General features: G+C 33.7%; 1 long non-coding RNA gene across 1 annotated transcript in view; it reads left to right on the forward strand.

The window, feature by feature from the left end:
- Positions 1–23,752, forward strand: part of LOC116752320 — a 53,491-nt gene that overhangs the window by 1,758 nt on the left and 27,981 nt on the right. The window contains exon 2 of the long non-coding RNA XR_004349439.1: positions 1,290–1,352. This is a non-coding gene — a long non-coding RNA (uncharacterized LOC116752320). The remainder of the gene's footprint in view (positions 1–1,289; positions 1,353–23,752) is intronic.

Consider the following 23,752-nt stretch of genomic DNA (forward strand, 5'->3'; position numbering starts at 1 on the left):
GTTAAAAATGCAGGTTCTAGGTCACTATTCCAGAAGTTCTGAGCCAGAATGTTTGGGATTGGGGACATGGACTCTGTATGCATTTTTATTAAGCTCTCAGGGTAATTTTTATTTGCACTAAAGTTTAAGAATCTCTTCTCTCTCTCACCACCTATGTCCAAATGTTGTCAAATTTTCTCCATTTTCCTAATGTCTCTGTCACTAATCAACTCTTTTCTGTTCCCTGCCTCTGACAAGGGATTATTTTTATATTGCTAGAGATCTTAAATCTGCAGATTATTGTGTTTTTTGCATAATACCGTATTATTTGTAAAGTGTCATGAAAAATATTTTCAATTCAATCACAGGAACTAGGAGCAAGTTTCCTGGGAGAAAATATTGTATTTTGCTTATATAATATAAAATGACAATTTGGGGGCACACATGTCTATTTAAAAGACAGATTGTCAAACTAAGTATAATTGGTGCTTCTGAATTTTTTCTATTAATAATAATAATATTTGTTCATTTACATGTTTTCATTTGTCTCGCAAACAAGTAGTGCCCATCACTAGAGATTTAAAAACATATAGGGGAGAAAAATTATTAGAACAAGTAATTTATATCAATTTACTTAAATTAATCTGCATACTAGGAAAAGACCACCATTATTCTAATTTATCAGGGAACACTCCAGCTGACAGAACAACAGTCTTTCGTGGAAATCTGTAAAATACCACTGGCCTGATAAGGAAAATCTAACCCTCCCTCCCTGCTCTAGTATTGAATAATAATTTTGAATATTAATTAAGCATCTATTGTGTACCAGATATCATTTTATCAAATGTTAAATGGTTATCTTTATTTAGTCCTTACCAGAAAAAAACAAATAAACTAAAACAAAACCATTATTATTCCTATTTTACAATTAAGGAAACTGAGATCAAGGATAATCAAACTGGTAAAAATCAACATGAGTAAAAACAATAGAGCTGGGCAGTGAACCCAGGCAGTCTAGCAGCAGAGGTGGGCTATTGCGTGCTACATTTTATTTTCTCCTAGTTGTAGGTTTCCATGATTTCAGTCTAGCTTATTGTCTCAATCAGCTATTGCTAGATTAATGCTGCATAGCCAGTAACTAAAAAGATATCAGTGGCATACAGCAAATAAACATTTATTTTTTCTCCTGTGTTTTTGGTAAAGGTGGGATTGACTAATTTAAGTTGACCTTGTGAGTAAGTGGAAAGGGGATGGGGAATGGGCATAAGGAGAAATGAGGAGCTATGTATGTCTGTTTTTTTTTTAAACAGTGAAAACAACTGGTTACCCAAAGTCCCACCTGATGCCCTTGACACACATCTCACTGGAGAGAGGTATGTCACATGGCCACTTCTAGCTTCTGGGAATCTTGGAATTTTAATGTTAAAATGGACATATTCTAGTCCCTGACAAAATTTTTTTATGTTAGCAAGAAAAAAGAAGACAATTTATATTGATAGGCATTTCATTTTCAGTTCTATCTAATAGAGAACAAGGCTCAAATGAGTGTTCTCTGGTGTCAGAATTCCCTACCTTCCCTCTTCCCCTCCCATTAAGGAAGAGGGAAGGTAGGAGGTTGGCTCAGCTGGAATGGTCATTCATAGCGACATCTGATAGATTGAGTCTCTTATACTTTAAGTGGCAGTTTATTGCCACATCAGGTGGGACTGTCTATACCCTGAAGTCCAAAAAGAAAAAGAGTTCAATATGAAAAGAGAATACAAACTGATCACAAAACCAGGAAGTCAAGAGATTGTACTAAAGAGCTCAAACGTGAAGGCAGAATTGGAATGTCAGAGGACAACTAAAGAGCAACAGTTCAAGAATAAGAAGGAACAGTGTTGAGGTAGGTACCACATAACCAAGTAGGTATATGAATAAATATTAGGGTTAAATATCTAAAAGAAAATGACCATGTAAATGGGCTATGGTTCCTGAGAGGAAAGAAACAAGGTGAGCCCCACAGTTTCCCTGGATCTCTGCCTGGGGAAAATTTCCCAGCTCTAGTGCATCAACCTGGAGTTCAATCAGAATGTGCAAGTCTCTCATCTGAAGAGGCAGAGATCAGAGTTCTGGGCTTTTGAAGTGGTTGGGATCTGTGGGCCAGGGCATTAAGAGAAGGAGTCTGTGGAGGTCATGAAGTTCATGTGGCAGTTTCCCACACACCCTTGACTGAGAGCTGGGCAGTACCACCAAACACAGCCAACAAAGTTAATAAGAGACTGGCTGTTACAGAGGTAAGAGCAGAACAGAGAGATTAGACATTAAGCAGTGCTGGGGACTTCGAACTTAGGGCCCAGACTTCCTGAATAGACCCTTTAACACCTCCTAACAAAGTGGAATCAAGCTGAATCACTGCTTTATGATAAAAACCACACCCAGAGAAAGGCCCTGTTTATACCCACTTTAACAAAGCTTAAAACCAAGCCCTAACAAGATTCTTAGAGGACACAGAGTTTTGAGATTGGATCTCACCAATTTACAGGGACTTGGAAAACAGAAAAACAGAAATGATACAGTCTCAAGAACAGAGATCTAAAAAGATTCAAGAAAAAATGAACAAACCCCCTTGAACTTATGGACCAATATTACACAGTTTAATATATATGCATTGGAGCTCCAAAAGAAAAATCATTATAATGAGGCAATAAATATTTTTGAAAAATGATTGAAAAACTTTCACTTACAGTTCCAAGAAGGTCAGAGAGCAGTTAGCAAGATAAATACCAAGAAAACTGCATATAGGCATATCAGAGTCACACAGAGAGTCACGGATATCAGAGTCCAAATTAGAACGTCTTGAAAGGAGCCACAGAAAAAAGATGCATTCATTACAGAAGAACAATAATATATATGAAGGCAGAGTTCTCATCGGAAACAATGAAGACCAGGAGCGGTAGCATCTTTAAGGTGCTAAAAAGAAATTAAAAAGTTATCCATCTTGAATTATATATCCAGTAAAATTATCTTCCAAAAAATATGGCAAAATAAAGATATTTTCAGGCAAGTGAAAGCTGAGGAAACTCATTTCAAACAGACGGCACTACAGGATGTTTTTCAGGCTGGATGGAAGTGATACAAGATGGAAATTTCGATTTACAGGAAGGAGATAATGGCAAGTGGAAATGGAAAATCACTGTGTAAATACAAAGACCAATTTTTTAATTCTCTTCTAATTTTCTTAAAAAAATTTAATGCTTTGCATAAGGCCACGTTTAAGATGCATGTACATGTAAAAACATGGCAATAGAGCATAAAGGTAAAGGACAAGGGAGGTGAACTAAATGGAAATATACTTTCCCATTTGTGAATTATGACATGTGACATGTGAAGTTTGAAATGTCAGATGTGAAGTGGGATTATGAAGTAGGAAACTCCTAAGGTTAGAAGTGGAATGTTTATAAGTAGAATCATGCTGTTGTAAGGCTATAACATTTGTGAAATATGAGGTGGGAAATGTCAGGTGTGAAGTGGGGTTTATGAAGTAGGAATCCCCTATGATTAGAAGTGAAAATTGAAGTGACACAATATTGATGCTAAATAGGCATTGTTAAAATAATAATAAGGAGAAATATCATTAGACTTACAGCAACCAGTCAAAAATAATGAAGAGAGTTATATCTATGGAAAGATAATATAAATATATAGCTACAAATAAAAATATATCTTTGTCAAGTATTTCTTACAGTGGATCATGAAGATGACATTTTTTCTAATAATAAAAGTGGTACGTTGATACTACTGAAATTTAGAAACTTACAGTTTAAAGAAGCAATAATTCTACCACCCTGAGAATTTCCTTTATTCCAATATTATATATGTGCCTGTGTGTATGTATATATACATATATAATTTTTTGCTTGTATATTTAGTCCAATAGAGTATATATAATTTTTATTCTATTTTTATATTTATGTCATAAATAATATTTTGTCTCAAATATCTTTGTAAACATGAATTTTAATGATTTATTATATGTAATCACTACGTTGGACAGTTTCCCTTTAGCTGGAGCACTGTTATGAAAAATATTACTAAAGTATTATTTTATTTAAATATTTTCTGCATCTCTGCCAGTGAATTATTTCTTAAGGGAATATATGCCAGTGACCTCATTTTAGGGTTTTAGGTAGACAGAGTCTCTCTGTCTTAAAGATTTAAAAAATAAATTTGTTGTGTCAGTTGTTTGAAAAGCAGAAGTGGATAGAGCTGAGGCAATACTAAATGGTGAATGGTCTCATAGGCTGTAACTGAGCACCCAATCCAGTGAATAATAACTGTGGGAAGTAAACCCAAGACTGTGGTCTAAGTACAGGCAAGAATACAGGAGGGCGATGTCTGAGAGTGGAGCCAGTATGGAGTAGGGTGATAACACCTTTGCCCCCATTCATTGCCATCATCACTTGGGAGAAGGTAAGGCCTCATTGAGGAGGGTTATATTAATTAACATTTCAGCCTGTGCAGCAGTTTAGTGTTCCTAAGGTGAGGGATAATCTATTGGCAATGAACCTAAAAGGAGAACTCAGTGTCAGGTTTGAGGGGAAAATAGAGATTATTTTGTGAGACAAGGCAGTTATGACTGGCTTTATATGTGCACAGTATAATCTTCCTTAGCACGAGTGTCGCCAAGTGGGTTAAAAACTGCATTTATGGGGCAGTGGGAATTTACTGAGGCACGAAGAGTCATTGGGATCATAGGGTCATGAAGTTTATAATCCGTAACAGATATGTCTGCAACTGTCTTCTCTAGGGCCTCTTTAGTGCCATATAGGGTGGTGGTTGATATTAGTAGGGCAGGGGAGGAGGTGCAGTTTATGTCTTAAAGCTGAGAAACAGGGCGGGCACCTCAGAAAATAACCAAATTCACCAAGGCAATTAAATATGCAAGCCTTTGTGAACAGATCTTGCCATTCTTTGATAGAGCTGAAGCCAGATTTAGAATTTGTTGGAGACAATATACTTGTGTTTTTAATTCCAGAAAGAGCATATGATATTGGGATAGTAAGCATTATATCTCAAAATGGCTCATTAATTTAGAAGGATATACTTGATGCCATGTAAGAGAGAGAAGTGCTTCCTAATGGTCAGTTGCTTCTGTATGATGAAAACCGGCTAGTTTTAAAATATTTTTATTTAAATACTTTAAAAATATTTAAAAATTTTTAAGAAATATTTTAAAATTTTAAAATATTTTTATTTGAACAGATATTAAATTTATATGGTTCAAAATTCAAAATGTACAGAAGGATATGTACTGAAAAACTGTCTTCCATCCCTATTTACCAGATAAACAGTTCCTCTCTCAGAGCCTAAATATTTTCAGTTTCTCATGCATTTTCCAGTGATAAACATATGTATACAAGTTATATAAAAGTGTCCTTTTTAACACAAATGAAATGGTAGTATTCTTTACATACAGTTTGGTACTTTGCTTTTCCGTTGGTGTTATTTTTTAAAATACCTTGGAGATCTTTCCATATCAGTACATCATGAGATTTGTCATACTGTTTTATTCAGGGCTGAATTGTGATTTTTGTGAGCCCTAGGTTCTTTTGCCTTCTTTGACCCCTTTCTCCATAAATAATAGTAATGGTAATAGTAATAATAATAATGTACTATTTTATGACTGTGTTGGTATAAAGATGAATATAATCAAGGTTGGATTCATTATTATTTATTATTAGTATATTTATTTTTTCTGATTTTAAAAGAAATTTAAATTAGCACATTTTCATGGGTCCCTAAAGGTACTGGTGAGCCTTAGGCACTATGTCTATTGTGACTAATTGAAAGATAAATCAGCTCTGGCTGATTTTATTATTAAAAAGTTTTCCATAATAAGGACATTATTTTAATCAAGTCCTTGTTGATGAACAGTTAGGTTGTTTCCAAACTTTTTGATTTTTTTTTTAATAGTAAGGAGTTTAAAAACTGTAAGCTAAACAAAAAGATGCAGCCAAACATAATAAGTATTTACATACTAATTTAGAATGGTACTACCTTATAAACTAAAATTATTATTTTATTTTATTTTCCTGCATGTTTTAGCTGGCAGTAAACCATATAGTCACCAAGTGCTAGTGGGGCATGTGAAATAGCACTTTTTGTTTCTCTGTCATGATTTTTATTTTCTTTTTCTTTCTACATACACCATCCCCTTCTCTTTGCCTCCTCCTCCTTTGATTCAAATTAATATTACTTTTCTCTTTACAGTTCTTCCTTCTTTCCTATTGGTTCTTTAAGTTTGTCCTAAAGGCTTATTTATATTTAAACACTTTGGTAGAATTCAAAGATGAGGAAATGGCCAGTATTGTTAATATTTGAAATGTGCCTGCATAGAATTTCCCTGGGCTGAATTCATAGATAAATAGCCTAACACAAAAATTAATTCATATGCTGTGAAATGTCTTATAAACTAAATGATCAAATTGTCTTATATCCTTGATTCTCACAAGTTTATTAACTGTATTATGTCTTTCTCTTTATCCCATCCTTTATGCCTATCTCTTGACAAAATCATTTCTTAGGTATATATATTGGCTATCTTAGCATTAACATGAAACTCTTACAGCATACTTAGCTAGCTCAGTATGGCTTCTCTCAGTGAGATATTTTCCCAATTAATTTTATGTTTGTAGATCAGTGGTTAAAACTAAATGAGGCTGGGGGTGGGTAGGTAAATGCATATATAACCAACTAGGGATTGATGGTCCTGTCTAAAAGTAGATGTCATTTACTTTTAGTCAGTTTTCATCATACAAGACAAGAAAGCATAAGTTGATTTTTTTCTCAAAATAAACCATAAATTCATACATTTATGTGACATCACTTTTTAATTAGCAAGTAAAATAAGTAAAAATATCAAAAAAACCACTGTGCAGTCAACACTGCACACCAAATCAAATATATCTGTAAGCTGTAGAACTCATTGGTTGGCAGTATGAAACTTTTGTGTAAACTCTTCAAGGACAGGAATTTTTCACTACCTTTGTATTTAACAAGTATGCCTGCATGTGGTTGGTGTTCAGTAAATATAGGTTAATATACAGAATGAATAAAAAGTAAGATTTCTAATTTTGAATAGTAGTAATAATGTTCCTTTATTCATATACCACAGCTCTCTAGATAGAAAGATATAGTGCAAATTCTTCAGGTTAATCAAATTCCATTACTTGAAGGAAAAAAATTAACACTAAATAGATTTTCATATATCTGTAGAGTCTTAGAATTCTTACATACTATATAGAAGTAAATGTAATCCCCTAAATTTTGTTGAAGAGAAAAGGAATGTCTAGAGAGTTTCTATAAATTTTTTAGTGGACAAAAATACTGAAGGCATGACTAAGCTTAAACCTCCTGTTTTTTAAAATTGGGCCCTTTTGTACCACACAATGTTTTCTACTCTGTCACTAGTGCTATCCGTCAGCAAACAGTTGGATAATAAAAGGACTTACTTCCTACATCTATAAGGTGTTTAGATTTTTAAAAATTGAACCTTTTGTTGGTAAGGAAAAAAGTTTAAAATTAAAAGTAACTGTTTTTTCTTATTCTAAATGGAGTTAATATAACTACCAGATTTATGCAGCAAAGTTTGATTTTATGAGTACGATACCATTAAAAATTATTTAAGCCATAATGAAATTTGTAACTGATCTGAAAACTAGTTTTGCCATGGTTAATCATTCACAGCAGTGAATGATTCTTCCTGTTATATCAAGTAAACCCATCTAATTTAAAGTTGAAAATGATGTAGCATATCCATAACGCTCATCTCAAAGGATGACAAGAATCATTGAGCAAATATGTAAATCTGCAGCTTAAAAAAATTAGGAATTTTCCTTTAAAAATCATCATCAGATATATTTGCTATATAAATATTTTGTTGCAGTCCTAACAAGGATTCCTTATTATGCTAATAATGATACCCGAGTAATTAATTATTTATTAATCTTATAATTAGATACCCTAGTAAGGTTATGCTAATCAGGCTTCCATGCTCATGATCACTACCAGCAATCAGCACAGGCATACTAAGAAGCGGAATATGGGAAATAGTCAAAGAAGAATTTCCTTCCCATGAATGCTATTGCAATTTCCAATTTTGATTTTGTAGGAAGGGTACAGTAAAATAAAACTATGATGGCAACCTACCTGTAACCTCAAGAATGCCCCAGAGTGTGTATAAATCTGCTGAGTGGGTCCTAAAGGTGGGGGAGGAGGAGATTAGCCTGTGCCTAAAACTTCTAAATGGAACCAGGTGGTACATCCACTCACCTTGGCATATCAAATAAATGATCACAAGGCACAAGCTCATGATGTAACTCAGATATTTATCCAGCATCACTCTCCTGCTTATGCACTCTACTTATTCATTTACTTCTTGGCATGCTTCTTGGTTTGGTTTTACTTATGTTTCTTTTGAAGACATTTACCCTACACTTGGCCTGCATCCTGGCTTAGTGCACTGCAGCTTCAAGAAAAACCTCTGAAAAATTATAGAAAATGTATAGAACTATTAATTAAAATTTTAATATATCTTATTGGGTCTGTGCGAGAAAACTTCACTAAATTAGGTAAAGACAGTTAAGGGAAGTAGAAACTAGGAATTCCATTATTTAATATCTGCACTGTTCCTATGTTTTTTAAACAAACAACTCTGTTTGGTGTGCATCACTGGAGGATACTAATAAATATAGCAGTTCTAAAAACATACACTGAACATCCTGTCACGTGAAAACTACATATTCTCTCACAACAGAAGAAACGATGAAAAGCCAATTCTGTACTTTAAAGTCAAGACAAATACAGCAGAGGGAAAAGGAAGGAAAACAAGTATCCAAGAATGATGTCAATCTCTGATGATGCTTTAATTATTATCTTGCTTATCACCAGGGGAAAAATACTTTCCATTCCTGGATATATCCATCAGACCTTATTGATGAGAACTTTTAAAATAGATTTTATGCTTTAGTGTGATTCATTCATTCGTTCATCCTTTGAATTTATCAAACCTGTATGAGCACTGCATGAACATCTTCAGTACCTCCTCTTTGGAAGATGCTTCACACTCACACTTCCATGGTCACTGGGCAGTCTGACCCCACTTTTGATCCACATCTGGCAAGTTCTAGGTGGGCACCTGACCCAAGGTAGGCCATTCATAATTCATTACAATGAATTTGGAACTGGCACTAAGATTGGTCTCATACCTGGGAATGTTTATTGAGTGGTTAAAATGTAAAATCTCAGCCAAGCTTTCTGCGACGTGAGCTAGGGTGTAGCCAAAGCTGATATGAATATTGAAAAAAAAGTGACATGATAGGAACAAACAAGATGAGGAGTGGATAGTGACTGTAAGTTTGTTTGCTTTTGTAGGTTTGTTTGCTTTTGTTCATTTTGTTGTTTTGTTGTTTTTATTTTGAAACCTTAGCTTAACTTGAAGCTGCATTTACTCTCACATTCTTGTATGCATCTCATTTAAACAATTTATCTTTCAATGTAAAACTCTTAAGAGCAGAGAATTTTAGAAACACAAAAATCTCACTCATACGATACTGTCCCGTTTTGTTAAACGTATTTTGTGAGGGCAATATTTTTGTGTAAAATGATCTAAAACTCTGATTTGTCAATACATAATACAACTCAAACCCTCAAATTAGATAGTTCTGTAACACATCCTATCTAATATATTTATAAATAATTTTAAACTGTGCAAAAAAAAATCGATTCATATATTTAAGAGCAACTTTCTTTGAACTTTAAACAGATGTATTTCAGAAAAATATTTAATTAGATCTAAAGGACAGATTTTTCAGTAAAAAAACAATAATTAATTGCATTAAGAATTTCATGTATGAGGTTAATATGATTGCTTTTTGAAAACCAATATTACAGGGTGGTGAATAGGTCTTACCTGTAACTGGGAATTGGTAACTAGGAACCAGAACTGAGGACAGGGAGGCTTAAATACTCTGTATTCTGGGGAGAACTGAGGACAAATGAAGACTAGATACTTCTTTGGGTTTATTTAGAGGACATTATCACTCCTGTCCTACTGTGGACTCAAAGATGTCCTTAAGGAGAAAGGTAGAAAAAGAGGATAGTTGAAGGCAAGGAGCAGAAAACAAACAAACAAACAAACAAAAAAAATTTCAAGTTTCTAACCCACTAAGTTTAAATTCAGTAAAATGGTTTGCTTTAACTGGAGAGTTTTCATTATCATTTTTGGACTGCCTTCTATGAAAGCAGGATTCTCAGCAGTGTAATGCTACATACCTACATGTTAGGCTTCCATGTAAGAATGACTTACGTGCAGAATTCCTCTTTGAAAAATGGAAGTTGTATAGACTGTAGCTTTGAAGCTTCTGCCTCACATCGCTTAGAAACATAAAAAGTACATCATTAGGCAATGGGGCAGTAGTCACATCTAAAATATTTAATTATTATTAGCATTTTTAAAACTTTTTGCTATAAACTATAATATGCAGTGTTAAAGTGCAACACAAATCTATATCATATGATCTGAAACTATCAATTACATAAATCAATTTATGGCTTAGCATTATTAGAATTATGTGATCTAATAGAACAAAAAACTATTATCCTATATCTCCAAGGTGGTTTAATAAACTCTCAGTATAAGTTATTCCAGGAGTAATCCTCATAAAAAATTCTCCAAAGCAATTATTTTATTGGGTTTATGTAATACAGACAAATCAAAAGGTAATAGCTCAAACTCTCCTTTGATTATTACAACGTTTAACATTATATTTCACTGGAACCTGTTAAGAAATGATGTGTTCAGGGTTTTATTTTTCAAGTGCTAAGAAAATTAAGAATATTTATAGAAAAACTTTAAGGTCACTACAGAGGTTACTGATTTCACTTATAATTTCCAAGTTTTCAGGTCAGAACAGTAACTTCCAATGTGAGTTTTTCAGCATTCTAGGATTTTTCTTCTTAATTGGAGGGCCCCAAAGTTTCAAGCAGTTTTCTTTTAAAAAATCAATTTTAATTCATTTAAATTAAATTAAAATTATTTTTACTGAATTCTTCATGCTGTTTTTACTGCTTAAATAACTTTATTTAAAAAGTGAAAAACAGTTACCAGAAACATATTAATGTACATTTTATAAATTAAGCATGTGTATAAATATCAACAGTAGAACAGTCGTTCTCTTAGAGAATGAGGCCCATGGCATAAGCATCACTTGGGGATGTGTTAGAAGTGAAAATTCTTAGGTACCAGTCCAAGCTATTGAGTCAGAAACTTTGGGCTGGACCCAGGAATCTGAGATTTTCCAAGCCCACTATGTGATCTGGAAGCACACTGTGTTTTAAGAACCACTACAGGAGGGTATTGCTATTAGGAAAAGATTAAAACAGATTAACAATTGGTTGTTTTCTGTAAGTTGAATCTTCCGATTGTAAAACTAGTTTCAGTCTTGGCTACACATTAGAACTGGGGAACTTTAAAAAATTCTCATGCCAGGGCCACAACTAAAACGAAGTAAGTGAGATTCTCTGGGGTTTGGGACTCAGGCATATTTTGTAAAGCACCGCAGGTTATTATAATGTGCAGTCAAATTTGAGAACCACTACATTTTGGAGTAAGCTCTTGTAAGAGTAGTGCCCTGCGAGAGCTATAAAGATATTTCCTAAATATTAATACCACCTTTTGAGGGTGCTTAAATGCTGAGATATCACAGGTACCCTCTGCCTTGGGCATTCTGCATCCTTCAAACCATCTGGAATGGCCAAAGTTAATGCATCCCTAGATTTTTCTCCACCTCCCAGAATTTACTGGAAGAAAAAAGAAAAACAACAGAAATTGAAGATCACAGCTATAAAAGAAAGATAACACACTATGACCTAGACAAACCAGAATTAATAGAGAAGGTAGTTCAATAATTTAAAATAAACATAATAAATATACTCAGAAAACAGAGAATGTTGGTAGCATGAAGGAGGAACAAGAAATTATAAAGAAGAATCAAGCAGAAATACTAAGTGTTAAAAAAAAGAACTCTTGCCTCATTCTATCTTTCCCATCACTGCCTATATTCCTCTGGAAAGTTATAATGAATCAGTTTTAGTTCTACCTTATTTAGAAATTGCCTTCCTCCCTCTCTCCCCCCTCCCTCTCTCCTTCTCTCCCTTCCTTCCTTCTTTCTATTTCCAATTTTGATGTTTGCTTTGTAGACACTAATAGATTTAATTAAATTAATTATTCACCATTGCTTCTTATATATCTGTCCAATGTAATGCAGAAAAAAGAAAAGACAATATCTAATAGGCAGTATCTCTGCCCTTTAATCCTAGATGGCAATAGCAACCCCTCCCTCTGTATTGACAATAAAGAATGTCTTTGGAGATTGTCAGATGTCCCATGGGGGACAAAATCACCCCCAGTTGAGAACCACTGGTAAACACTATTCTGGCTTCTCTCACCATAGAATAATTTTGCCTGTTGCTAAATATCACATGATTGGAATTAGACGGTATGCATTTTGGTCTATCTTATCTAATCAACCCATCACTGTCCTTGAGTGTAGATCTATTTGTGCTGTTAGAGTGGATGTTTTAACCATAGTTCCGAGATTGATCTCTATTGTTGTGTTTGGCTGAATTTTGTTTTTTTTATAAATGAAGCTTTCCATTGTATGAATATACTACAACTTATTTAACCCATTCTCTCATTGATGGGCATTTGGTTTCTAAATTTGACTATTATGAATAAAGCTAATGTGACCATTTTTGTACATGTCATTCTGTTGATATGCACTCGTTTCTGTTGATGTTCTGTTGATGTTGCTGTTCATTAAATCTAAGAACTTCTATTATGAAAAGACACCACTGAGAGAGTGAAAAGGCACTCTGAGAGGAGATATTTCAATACATATTTTCATCATGAACTCATATCTAAATATATATAGAGAGCTCCTATAGATCTATAAGAAAAAGACAATCAAACTGGAAAAATGAGTAAAAAACTTGAACAAGTTCTTCACAAAAGAGAATATGCAATAAATGTATGAAAGGGAACTCAATACAATAGCCATAAAAGATACATAAGTTAAAACAGTAATTGGATAACCCTACACAGCTACCAAAATGGCTAAACTTAGAGACTGACATTACAAAGTATTGGGAAGAATATAAAAAAAAAACCTGGATCTTTCACATTACTTACTCTATGAGACATTCTCACTATGAAATATACAGAATGCTCTGACATATTTTTGGGTTGTTCTTAGTATTTTGTCATTAGAAACAATACCGTAATATTCTTGTGCTTTCGTCTTTGCACTTCATGTGAGAATTGGTTCTAGATTTCTAGAAGAATCTGTTTCACTGTGACTTGTAGGACTTTTTAATATATCGTAGATATTAACTCTTTGCAGTACGCAGGCCTCTCACTGTTGTGGCCTCTCCCGTTGTGGAGCACAGGCTCCGGACACGCAGGCTCAGTGGCTATGGCTCACGGGCCCAGCCTCAACGCGGCATGTGGGATCCTCCTGGACCGGGGCACGAACCCGTGTCCCCTCCATTGGCAGGCGGACTCTCAACCACTGCGCCACCAGGGAAGCCCCTATGGATATTAACTCTTTAATGTTATATGTGTTGAAAATATTTTTCTTCTTATATCACTTCTTTTAACTTTGTTTTTAAGCTCTGGTAATATATAGAACTTTAAAATTTTACTGTCATATCTATCACATTTTTTTTATGACATGTTGTTTATATCTTGGTTAGAAAAGTGTTTTATCTCAGGAATATTCAAAAATATTTTTCTAATACTATATTTTACATAAAATTCTTATTTGTTAAATCATTTATAGTTTATTTTTCATTATGATATATGGCTGGAATCATCCTCATATTATTATTATTATTTTTTCGGTATGCGGGCCTCTCACTGTTGTGGCCTCTACCGTTGCAGAGCACAGGCTCTGGAAGCGCAGGATCAGCGGCCATGGCTCACGGGCCCAGCTGCTCCGCGGCATGTGGGATCTTCCCGGACCAGGGCACGAACCTGTGTCCCCTGTATCGGCAGGCAGACTCTCAACCACTGCGCCACCAGGGAAGCCCCATCTGCATTTATTCCCTGTTGAAACGAAATTTTCTCTTTTCCACATACTAATTCCCCATATATGTATGTGCCCTTTTCTTAACTCCTCAGTTACTTTTTTCATCCGTTTGTCCATTATTGCATAATATCACATTTATTTTTATTTTCTTCTTTTTCAAAAATTTCCTGGCTATTCTTGAGCATTTGCTCATCCAGATAAGCTGTTGAATAAATTTGTTTTTCTCCCCCTAACCCCATAAAAACCCTCTGAGAATTTGATTGAGTTTGGCATTTACTCTGAGTCATTTTATATTTTTATGATATGGGATCTCCTCATCTAAAAGTACAGTATGTATTTCCCTTAACTTTTATATTTGTAACAAAAGATTTACAGTTATTTTCAGAGACCTTACACATTTCTTGTTTGGTTTATTCCTATGTCTTTTATAGTTTTTGCTGCTATTATGGATTTCAATTATTTTCTTACTTTCAAAACAATTTATTGATAGTTTATGAAAAAGACATTAATTTCAGTATATTGATATTGGGCCTGCCACTAGTTACTAAGCTCTCCTAGAATATCTAATAGTATTTTTTTCTTAGTGTAATTTTATTTTTCCAATTTAGTATTATATTTTTGGAAATAATGAAATTTGCCTCATTTTTAAAAAGTTTTAATTCTTATTTATTTCAGTTGAAATATTGCTTCAATCATGAACGCCACTGCAATGCCAAACTCTGGAATTCTCGTGGTGTTAATGGATGTCATTGCTTGTTTTCTTTTTTTCACTTAAATGGTATTGGTTCTAGTGTACTACATATAAGTACACAGAGTTTTGCATTTGTTTTCTGGGTATGGGTTTATCATGATAAGTAAGTTTCCTTCAAGTGCAAAATTACTAAATGCTAAATCTTAACTAGTATGGTCAATTCTTTCTGCCATTCCATTCAGTGCATACATCCTCTGAAATTAGCTTTATGAGGGAAGATAGGAATCTCTCTATTCAGGTGAATTCAGTTCCTGTTTGCCTCTCATTGTGGAAGACTTTTCTAAGATAAATTTTTGTTCTGGGGTTTAAGCGTATGTATTTTTCAATGACCAGGGCCCCTAAATGCAAAGCAAATATTTACTAAGCTATAATCTGCTGTACATACTGAGGTATAGTATTGACAAGGTTTACAAACACAAAGAAACATATTATGTTGTTATGAGCATTTTAAGGGGTCTTCAGGGGTAATTTCAAATATTAAAAAACAGATTTTACCTTAGAGACTGAGTTCAGAACCTAATCCTCTTGTAAAATGCAAAGCCACTGCACCTTTGTAAATCAAATGAGTCTATGATTTTCTTTTTTTTTTGCTATGTTTGTTAGCATTAGGTGTCAGATTTCAAATAGATTTCTAAAATAGATTGGAGAGCAATTATTTTTTATTTATGTTCTTAAATATTTTAAATAACTTGGAATAAGTAAAGGTAGATCATTTGTTAACTTTTCCATTTATTTTATATAATTTGGATTATTTACCTTTCCTACGGTTTTCAATCAGCTCTGGTAGTTTATGTTACTATATATTTCTTATATAAATATTTCTAAATTTAACATCCTAATACAATTTTATTCCCATATAGTTTTTAATCTTATTCGTATCTGTCATTATGCCCCTGTTATAATTGATAGTGTTTACTTTTCATTTCTCTTTGATTTTTTTCTTTGCTCACTAAGAGTTTGTCTATTTTGTTGGCCATTTCAGAATTCCAGCTCTTAGTCTTATTAACTGTGCTTTTAAAAAAAATGTGGTAAAAATACTTAACTTGAGATTTTTCATTTTAACAAATTTTAAGTGTACAATACACTGTTGTTGACTATAGGTACAGTGTTGTGCACAGCTCTCTAACATTTATTCATCTTGCTTAACTGAAACTTTGTACCTATTGATTAATTACTCCCTATTTCCTACTCCTCTCAGCTCCTGGTAACCATCATTCCAATCTTTGATTTTATGCATTTGACCATTTTAGGTACCTCATGTAAGTAGAATCATGAAATATTTATCTATGTCTGGCTTATTTCACTTAGCATGATTTCCTCAAAGTCCATCAATGTCATCACAAATTGCAGAATTTCCTTCTTTTATATTTTAAAGTTGAGTAGTATCCCATTGTGTGTATAATACCACATTTTCTTTACCCATTCATCTGTCCATGGACATTTAGTTTGTTTCCATACCTTACCTGTTGTGAATAGTGCTGTAATGAATATGGGGGTGCTATTATCTCTTTGATATCTTGATTTCAATCCTTTTGGACATATATACAGAGGTGGGGGTGCTAGATCATATGGTAGCTCTATTTTTTAATTTTTAGGAACTTTATACTGTTTTCCATAGTGACTGCACCACTTTGCATTCCCACCAACAGTGTACAAGGGTTCCCATTGTTCCATATGCTCACCAGCACTTGTCTTTTTTTTTTTTTGATAATAGCTATCCTGACAGATGTAAGGTGATATCTCACTGTGATTTTGACTTGCATTTCCCTGATGATTTCTCATATATCTGTTGGCCATTTGTATGCTATCTTCTTTGGAGAAATGTCTATTCAAGTCTTTAGCCCATTTTTAAATTGAATTATTAGTTTTGTGGTTATTGAGTTATAGGGGTTCCTTATATATTTGGGAGGTTAACCCCTCTCAGATAAATGATTTGAAAATATTTTCTCCCAATCAGTAGGTACCTTTTCACTCCCTTGATTGTTTGCTTTGCAATGCAGAGATTTTTATGTTTGATGTAGTCAAAGTCCCAAAGTCATTTTTTTGCAGAATTAGAAAAAAAAAATTCTACAATTCATATGGAACCACAAAAGACTATGAATAACCAAAATGATCCTGAGAAATAGCAAGGCTGTAGGTATCCTAGTTCCTGATTTCAAAATATATTATCAAGCTACAGTAATCAAAACAGTATGGTACTGGCATTAAAAACAGATTTATAGACCAATAGAACAGAATAGAGAATCAAGAAGTAAATCCATGCATATATGGTCACTTGATCTTTGGCAGGAGCACCAAGAATACACAAGGAGGGAAGGGTAGTCTCGTCAACAAATGGTTTGGGGAAAAATGGGTATTCGCATGTAAAAGAATGAAATTGGATCCTTATTTTACATGACATGCAAAAATCAACTCAAAATGGATTAAATATTTAAAACCTGAAAATGTAACATTTCTTGAAGAAAATGTAAGGGGAAAGCTTCATGACATTGATCTTGGCAATGATTTTATGGTATGACATCAAAAGGACAGGCAACAAAAATGAAAATAAACAAGTGGACTACACATTAACTTTTTTGAGGAGTTTTACTTTTAAAATCCACCTTAATATCATCCACCTAAATTCATCCCATATATTTTATTGCCTTTTATCTACCTTCTTAAGGGCATAATTCATTTATTTTCAACATCTCTTTCTAATTAAATGAGTTACTGTGCACATTTTTTACTACATTGAGCTTTGGCTGAATCCTATAGATATTCCATATAAAGTTTTCATCAATATTAATTTCAAGCAGATTTTTTAAAAATTTAGTTTTCTCTTTTAGGAAAATTTATTTAGAGGATTGATTTTTTTAAAATTCTCTGTTTTATATTAATTTTAAAAATATGTTTTATTATGTACATTGAAATAAGGGAATGTTGACTTTATAGTTATTACTTGGAAATTTTATTGAGTTTTTTTGTGGCAAAAGACATAACTGATTTTATAAATAATATTTGTCAATTTTAAAAGAATATATATTCAGGGTATGATATAGAATTCTAGGGATATTAAGGATGATACTTAAATTTCTTGTATCATTTGTCTCCTCAGCCTATTGAATTCTGAGGTAAATAAGTTATTGTCTCCTAACATGAATTCTTTTTGGATGGAGGGAGGAAGGGTGACAAACAGTCATTGTTTCTAATACTTTTGCTTTGTATATTTTGCTGCTATATTAAAAGAATTTATGTTTGTAAATGTTTATAATATTGTAGCTTTTCCCATTTTGAAAGCTTCACATTTGTTCCATTACTGCAAAATAAAATTTTTTTCTTGAGTACTGTGTCATCTAATATAAAACTGCCATCTTACAATATTTTTTGTTTACATTTATCTGTTATATTTTTGCCTATGTATTTATTTATTTGCTCATTTTTTGTTTTTCTACTATAAATTACATTTACCTAGATTTATTGATACTTTCCTCTTTTTCTTTAATAATATGTAAAAGTTTAAAAATCTTATTTACACTTATTTTAATAACCTTTTATTTGTATTATTTATCCTAGTTGATTTTACATTTCATGTTTATTAGACTTTCTTATGGGTTCTTGTCTTTTATTAATTTTGCTAAAATAAAACATCTTTTCATTTTTCCCTTTCATGATTTGAATGTTTTTGTGTCAAATTTGTATTTTCCTTGTGGTGTCCTTAATTTTTAGAAAACATAAATAGCTATAGATTTTGAGAAATGTGATGCATTTCTGATCTCCCATCCTTTGTGTATAATCTGTTTTTCTATATCTAAAATTTTTTAAGATCAATTTCACGTTATATGTGTTCTGAAATGTTACTGTATGGTACAATGGTGGGATTTTTGTGTATGTCATTGTCACATTGTAATTTATTAAAAAGGTAGTTATTACGATTATTCTCACTTTTATAGTCTTCCCAGGATCTCAAAACTTCATATATGAATGTTGAAAATTTCTCTTATTATCCCACTGTAGCCGTGAAACAATGATTTCAGTCTGAGCTTTCATGTGCAAGAAGTTCTAGATGACGGGGTCTACAGGGGAAAAAGAGGAGAGTTGTGAAAATGAATACCTTACTCATGCCCTTGAAAACCCGTCAGTTTATTTTGGGAGATAGGCACGTAACCAACCTATTCAAATCCAAACGTATCATTGATGAATAGTGATGAGCTGGATTTCTAGTCAGGAAAGAAAATAAGGACAGAAGGAAGAACATGAGCAAAAGAATAAGGGAAGGTGTGAAAGTGACTGGCATATTCACATACCAAACAATGATGGAGTGACTGCAAAGCCAAAAAGGCATGGAACTGAGTGGCAGGGGGTACAACTAGAAATAATAATAGATACGTGAATGAGAGGATTGGGAGTATGGGCTTTATCCGGTCTGCAGTTAAAATAATTTAAAGATTTTGTTCAAGGAACTAATATGAAAAGGTTTATGTTAACGAATGATAATTCATGAAGTGAGTAAAAGATGATTTAGAGAGAGCTGAGATTAGAAAGTGTTGAGCAAGTGGTACTAGAAGAGAAAATGGAAGCAGGGAGTTTATTTAAACACAGTTTTGGTACCCATTTATCAAAAAATCGTAAACAAGTTGAATGTGGGTATTGTTAGAGATGGAGTGGTCAGAGCAGTCTCTTAGATTTCAAGTATGAGTGATTGGTGGATGCTGAAGTCATTACCTGAGTTTTAAACAAAGTGGAAAGACAGGTTTCATTGTATATAAAATTTGTTTGCGGAAGCAGTGGAATTTAGCAGTTAGATAGACTTGAATTATAATCACTGTACTTACCTTTACTGTTTTTTTTTTGACATTGTGCATGTTACTTAACCTGATTGTTAGTTTTGTTCATGGTAAAACATGTAGAGTAATTCCTCTCAAGGGGTTTTTATGGAGATTAAAACAGCTAACGTATGTGAAATGGATTACTATTTCTATCATAATATTATTACTACTATTATTACTGTTACTATTTTTGTCAATAATATACTTGAAATTTCTATTGGAGAACTATATAGATGTTCAGAATTTGTAGGTGAATTAAAATGAACTTTGCACTCAGGAGAAAGTTTAATATTGGAGAAATAATTTTTGTAGTTGCTATCATGGAAGGGACTGTAGAAAGACCATAACAAGAACAAAGATATTGTTCATCTCTGGGGAAGGGAGCAGATGAAAAACTAATGCTAAACCAGCCAGGTAAATAATAGTGATAAGAAGGAAAATCAAAATAGTGCTGGCAGTTAAGCTAAAAGAAGAGAGAATGTCCAATAAGACAGATATGACAAAGAAAACAAGGCAGGTGAAAAATAAAGTCTATTTGATCATCCAGAGGTCAATTTCATAGAGTTTCTCTGGAGTGCTAGAGGAAAAGAAATAGCAGTGCAGTGGATTCAAGACACTGGAAGGCATAAGCATGAGAAAAGTGGGTAGAGATTGCTCTTGAGTGTCTATATCAGAAGAGGAGGAAGAATGGAAACTGAAAAACACGAATTATTATCTCCATTTTCTGAGTGGAAAGGACTGACCATGTTTGAAGGCCAAGGTGAGGGTGACAGTCAAGAGGCAGGTTAGGGATTAAAGGAGAGTAGTAAAGGTACAGTAAAAACCTGAGGAGAATGAGAAAGGAAGTCAATAAGAAAGTGTTGATTTACCTCATTCATATAAATGATTATGTAGTTATATGCTCAAGCCAAGAAAGAAAAAGGTTTGTAACCGATAATTTGAATAAAATCTTAACACATGGTTTTGCATCTTATATTTCCTGTAGTTCCTACTAGTGTGTCCTGTTATAAGATGTATACATCTTTCTGAGGCTCTCATAATTGTGAACAAAAACCATAGAATACTCTTGGATTTTTAGATTTTGTTTTAGCTTCTTCTCTCTTATCATTTCTTATGCCTCACCCATCCTATATCTGACTATCCAAGTTTCAAAAGCATGCATATTTCACAAAGGTTATATTTTTATTTTCTGCTACAGGCACATATTCTGTAGAATATGTTACAATTTAAATGCAACCTTTGGGAAAAAAGGAATCAGTAACTCCTGTAGGTCACAGAAACAGGTTAGAGAACAGTCAATGTAATTATCTGTTTTCTGCTGCTCAATACTGACAGAGTGGGCTAAGTAACAATTACTGTCCTTGAGAACATTGGTCTTGTCAAATGCAACATCTAAAAAACAAAAAACATAGACAAAATCAGTGTTTTCCTTGGTTTGTTTATTCAGCGTCCAATAGTTACGATACAGGATTAATTTTATTTTTGTGGTTCTTTTACCAAGTACAATAAAAATCCCAGTGAATAAACATAGATAATAGATATTCATTAAGTACAGTGATGTTTGTGGAAGCTTCACTTAATTCTAGATAAGTAAAATTATTGTACCATATAGTATTAGGAGAGATCTAAGCTGTGATTGTATTGTTGGACATTTTTATTACGATTTTGTCCTCGCTGGTCCCTACTGCAAACAGCAGAGCTAATTTGGATGGTATAAAACTCCATTTACCAATATTGAGCTATAATGTTGTAACAATTTTTGATTCAGTGGTCATGTCCTATTTGGTCAATAGCCAGCAATTGCCATTAGTGAGAATTGAAGCACCTACACAAAGTGCCAGGTCAGTAAGAGAAACAAATCAAAGGAAGATGAAGTGATCCATAATGAGCAGGGAAAAATCAGTAAGATAAAAAAAGAGCCTATCTCTTAAAATGAATAAAGAAACTGGCTGATGTTTGAACTACATTTATGCCATGTAAGTAGTCACTATGAGCAGTAAAGCTTAGCACAAAAATACTTCTTGCTTGCTGTAATTCTCCCTGATGATTGTGATCCTATTCTAAAACTGTATATAGTGATTGTACCTGGTAATACATTGAAAAAATGTATGTCTTATTAAAAAATCATGTTTAAAGAAGCAAACTTAAAATAAGGTCTACACTATGCAAAACCCTCTCTCTAGAATTGTAAGCCACACACCTGATTGTCATCCTAGACATATCACTCCTAGTAGCTTAATTCAGATTGACTAAAGAGCAGCATGTGAATAGTATGTAGGTTGGCCTTGAAGCAATCTTAATTCAATGTTCTGTCTTGAAGCATGTAGAAAACTTCTCAGGAAAACATCAAAGAGGAATTCACGAGTCCTTGAAAAGCTAAACTATTTCATGGATCCTAGGAGGATAAATGGGAACTTTGACAAGAATAGAGAATGTGGTACTTCAAAGGTGTAAATACAATTGCTTTGCTACTCTGTTCAGCTTCTCCTGTTAAGAAAACTGCCTCAGCTTCTGATTAACAGTAAGCTTTTCTAGTAAATCCATTGCTTTAACTGGAGAATACACCAAAGCAAGGGAATTCAGGATTTTACAGGGACATTCAGTACATCACTTCACTACTCGAATACACTATTGCTTTATGTCTCCCATGGATGAGACAAAATCAGGAGGATACTCAGTGCCTCTAAAATCAAAAGGCAAGGGGCATCTTTTCTAATCATGGAGCTTCTGGGAAGGATAAGGAAAGAGTGGGTTTTCATCTTCCTCTACTACCCAGATGACTTTATTAACTCAGATCTTTGGACTCCAAGTCAAGAGCTCTGTGGTAACCAGCCTTAAAAATTGCCCCTGATGCCTCCTGATATCCAACCCCTTTCTGTTAAATGACTAGGGTTAGGTTATTTGATGAATCAGATATGGCAGAAGCGATGGGATATCACTTCTGAGCTTAAGTTATAAGACAGCTTCCAATTTGGATTCTCTCTCTCTCTCTTTCTCTCTCTCTCTCTCTCTCCCTCTCCCCCACCCCCCCGCCCCCGCTTCCCTCCCTCCCTCTTCTTCTCTCTCTTTCTCTCCCCTTTTCTCTCTCTATCTTATCACCTGATTTGGGGGAAGACTTATGGAGAGTCCCTCATGGTGAGGAACTGAAACCTCTTACTAATATACTAATAGCCATGTGAGTGAGCTTGGAAAGAGATTCTCCAGGCCCCATGAATCCATAGAGATGCAGACCAGCCAGCCAACAGCTTGACTGCAACCTCGAGAGAGACTCTGAGCCAAAAACACATGGCTAAGGATTCCTGACCCTCAGAAACTATGACATAATAAGTTTTTTGTCTTAAGCCACTAAATTTTGCAGTAATCTGTTATGCAGCAATAGATAGTGTAGGCTATTTCCATCTACACTGGGACACAACCTATTCATTTGTGAAATGATTTTTTAAAAAAATAAGTGATGTCAAAAATTCTTTCACTTTATGAATGTCACTGATTGAGTGGAGCTGCACCCTTTCAGTAACCATGATCCAGGAGATTTAAAAGGAAAGGTTCTCTTCTTGTTTTCAGAATTTTAGTTGTCTTATTTATTTAGTTCATGGTGTCTGGCACACATGGCAGGCACTAAAGTTAGGGAATATCTCTATAAAAATTGTAAAGGTCTACATTCTGCAATTATGCATATTTATTATCATTCTTTGAGTAATTCTTCTTGCACTAGTCTATATGTATAAGTTGAAGATAATAATAGTACTGGATTGTTGGAGAGATAAAATGAGTAAATATATGTAAATTACTTCAGTGTCTGAAATTTTTGTAATTACTATACATGTGCCCCTTCCTGTGTTATCTCCTTCTCTTCATCCTGACAAATAGGGATATTATTAAAGAGACCTCAATCTGTAACTGTGATCCTCACTTCTAATCCAGAGTATATTGGCTGAGCATGGGTTCCCCTGAATGCCTATCACGATCTTGCTTCTTAAGATATTCAGCTGAACACGCAAGATTTTGGGCCTGTCCTTTGGCCAAGATCAATTTATTGGAAAATATTCAAATTTAAATATAGCCTACCTATTAACTAAGATCAT

Source organism: Phocoena sinus, chromosome 3, assembly GCF_008692025.1.
Source record: "Phocoena sinus isolate mPhoSin1 chromosome 3, mPhoSin1.pri, whole genome shotgun sequence".
Lineage (NCBI taxonomy): Eukaryota > Metazoa > Chordata > Mammalia > Artiodactyla > Phocoenidae > Phocoena > Phocoena sinus.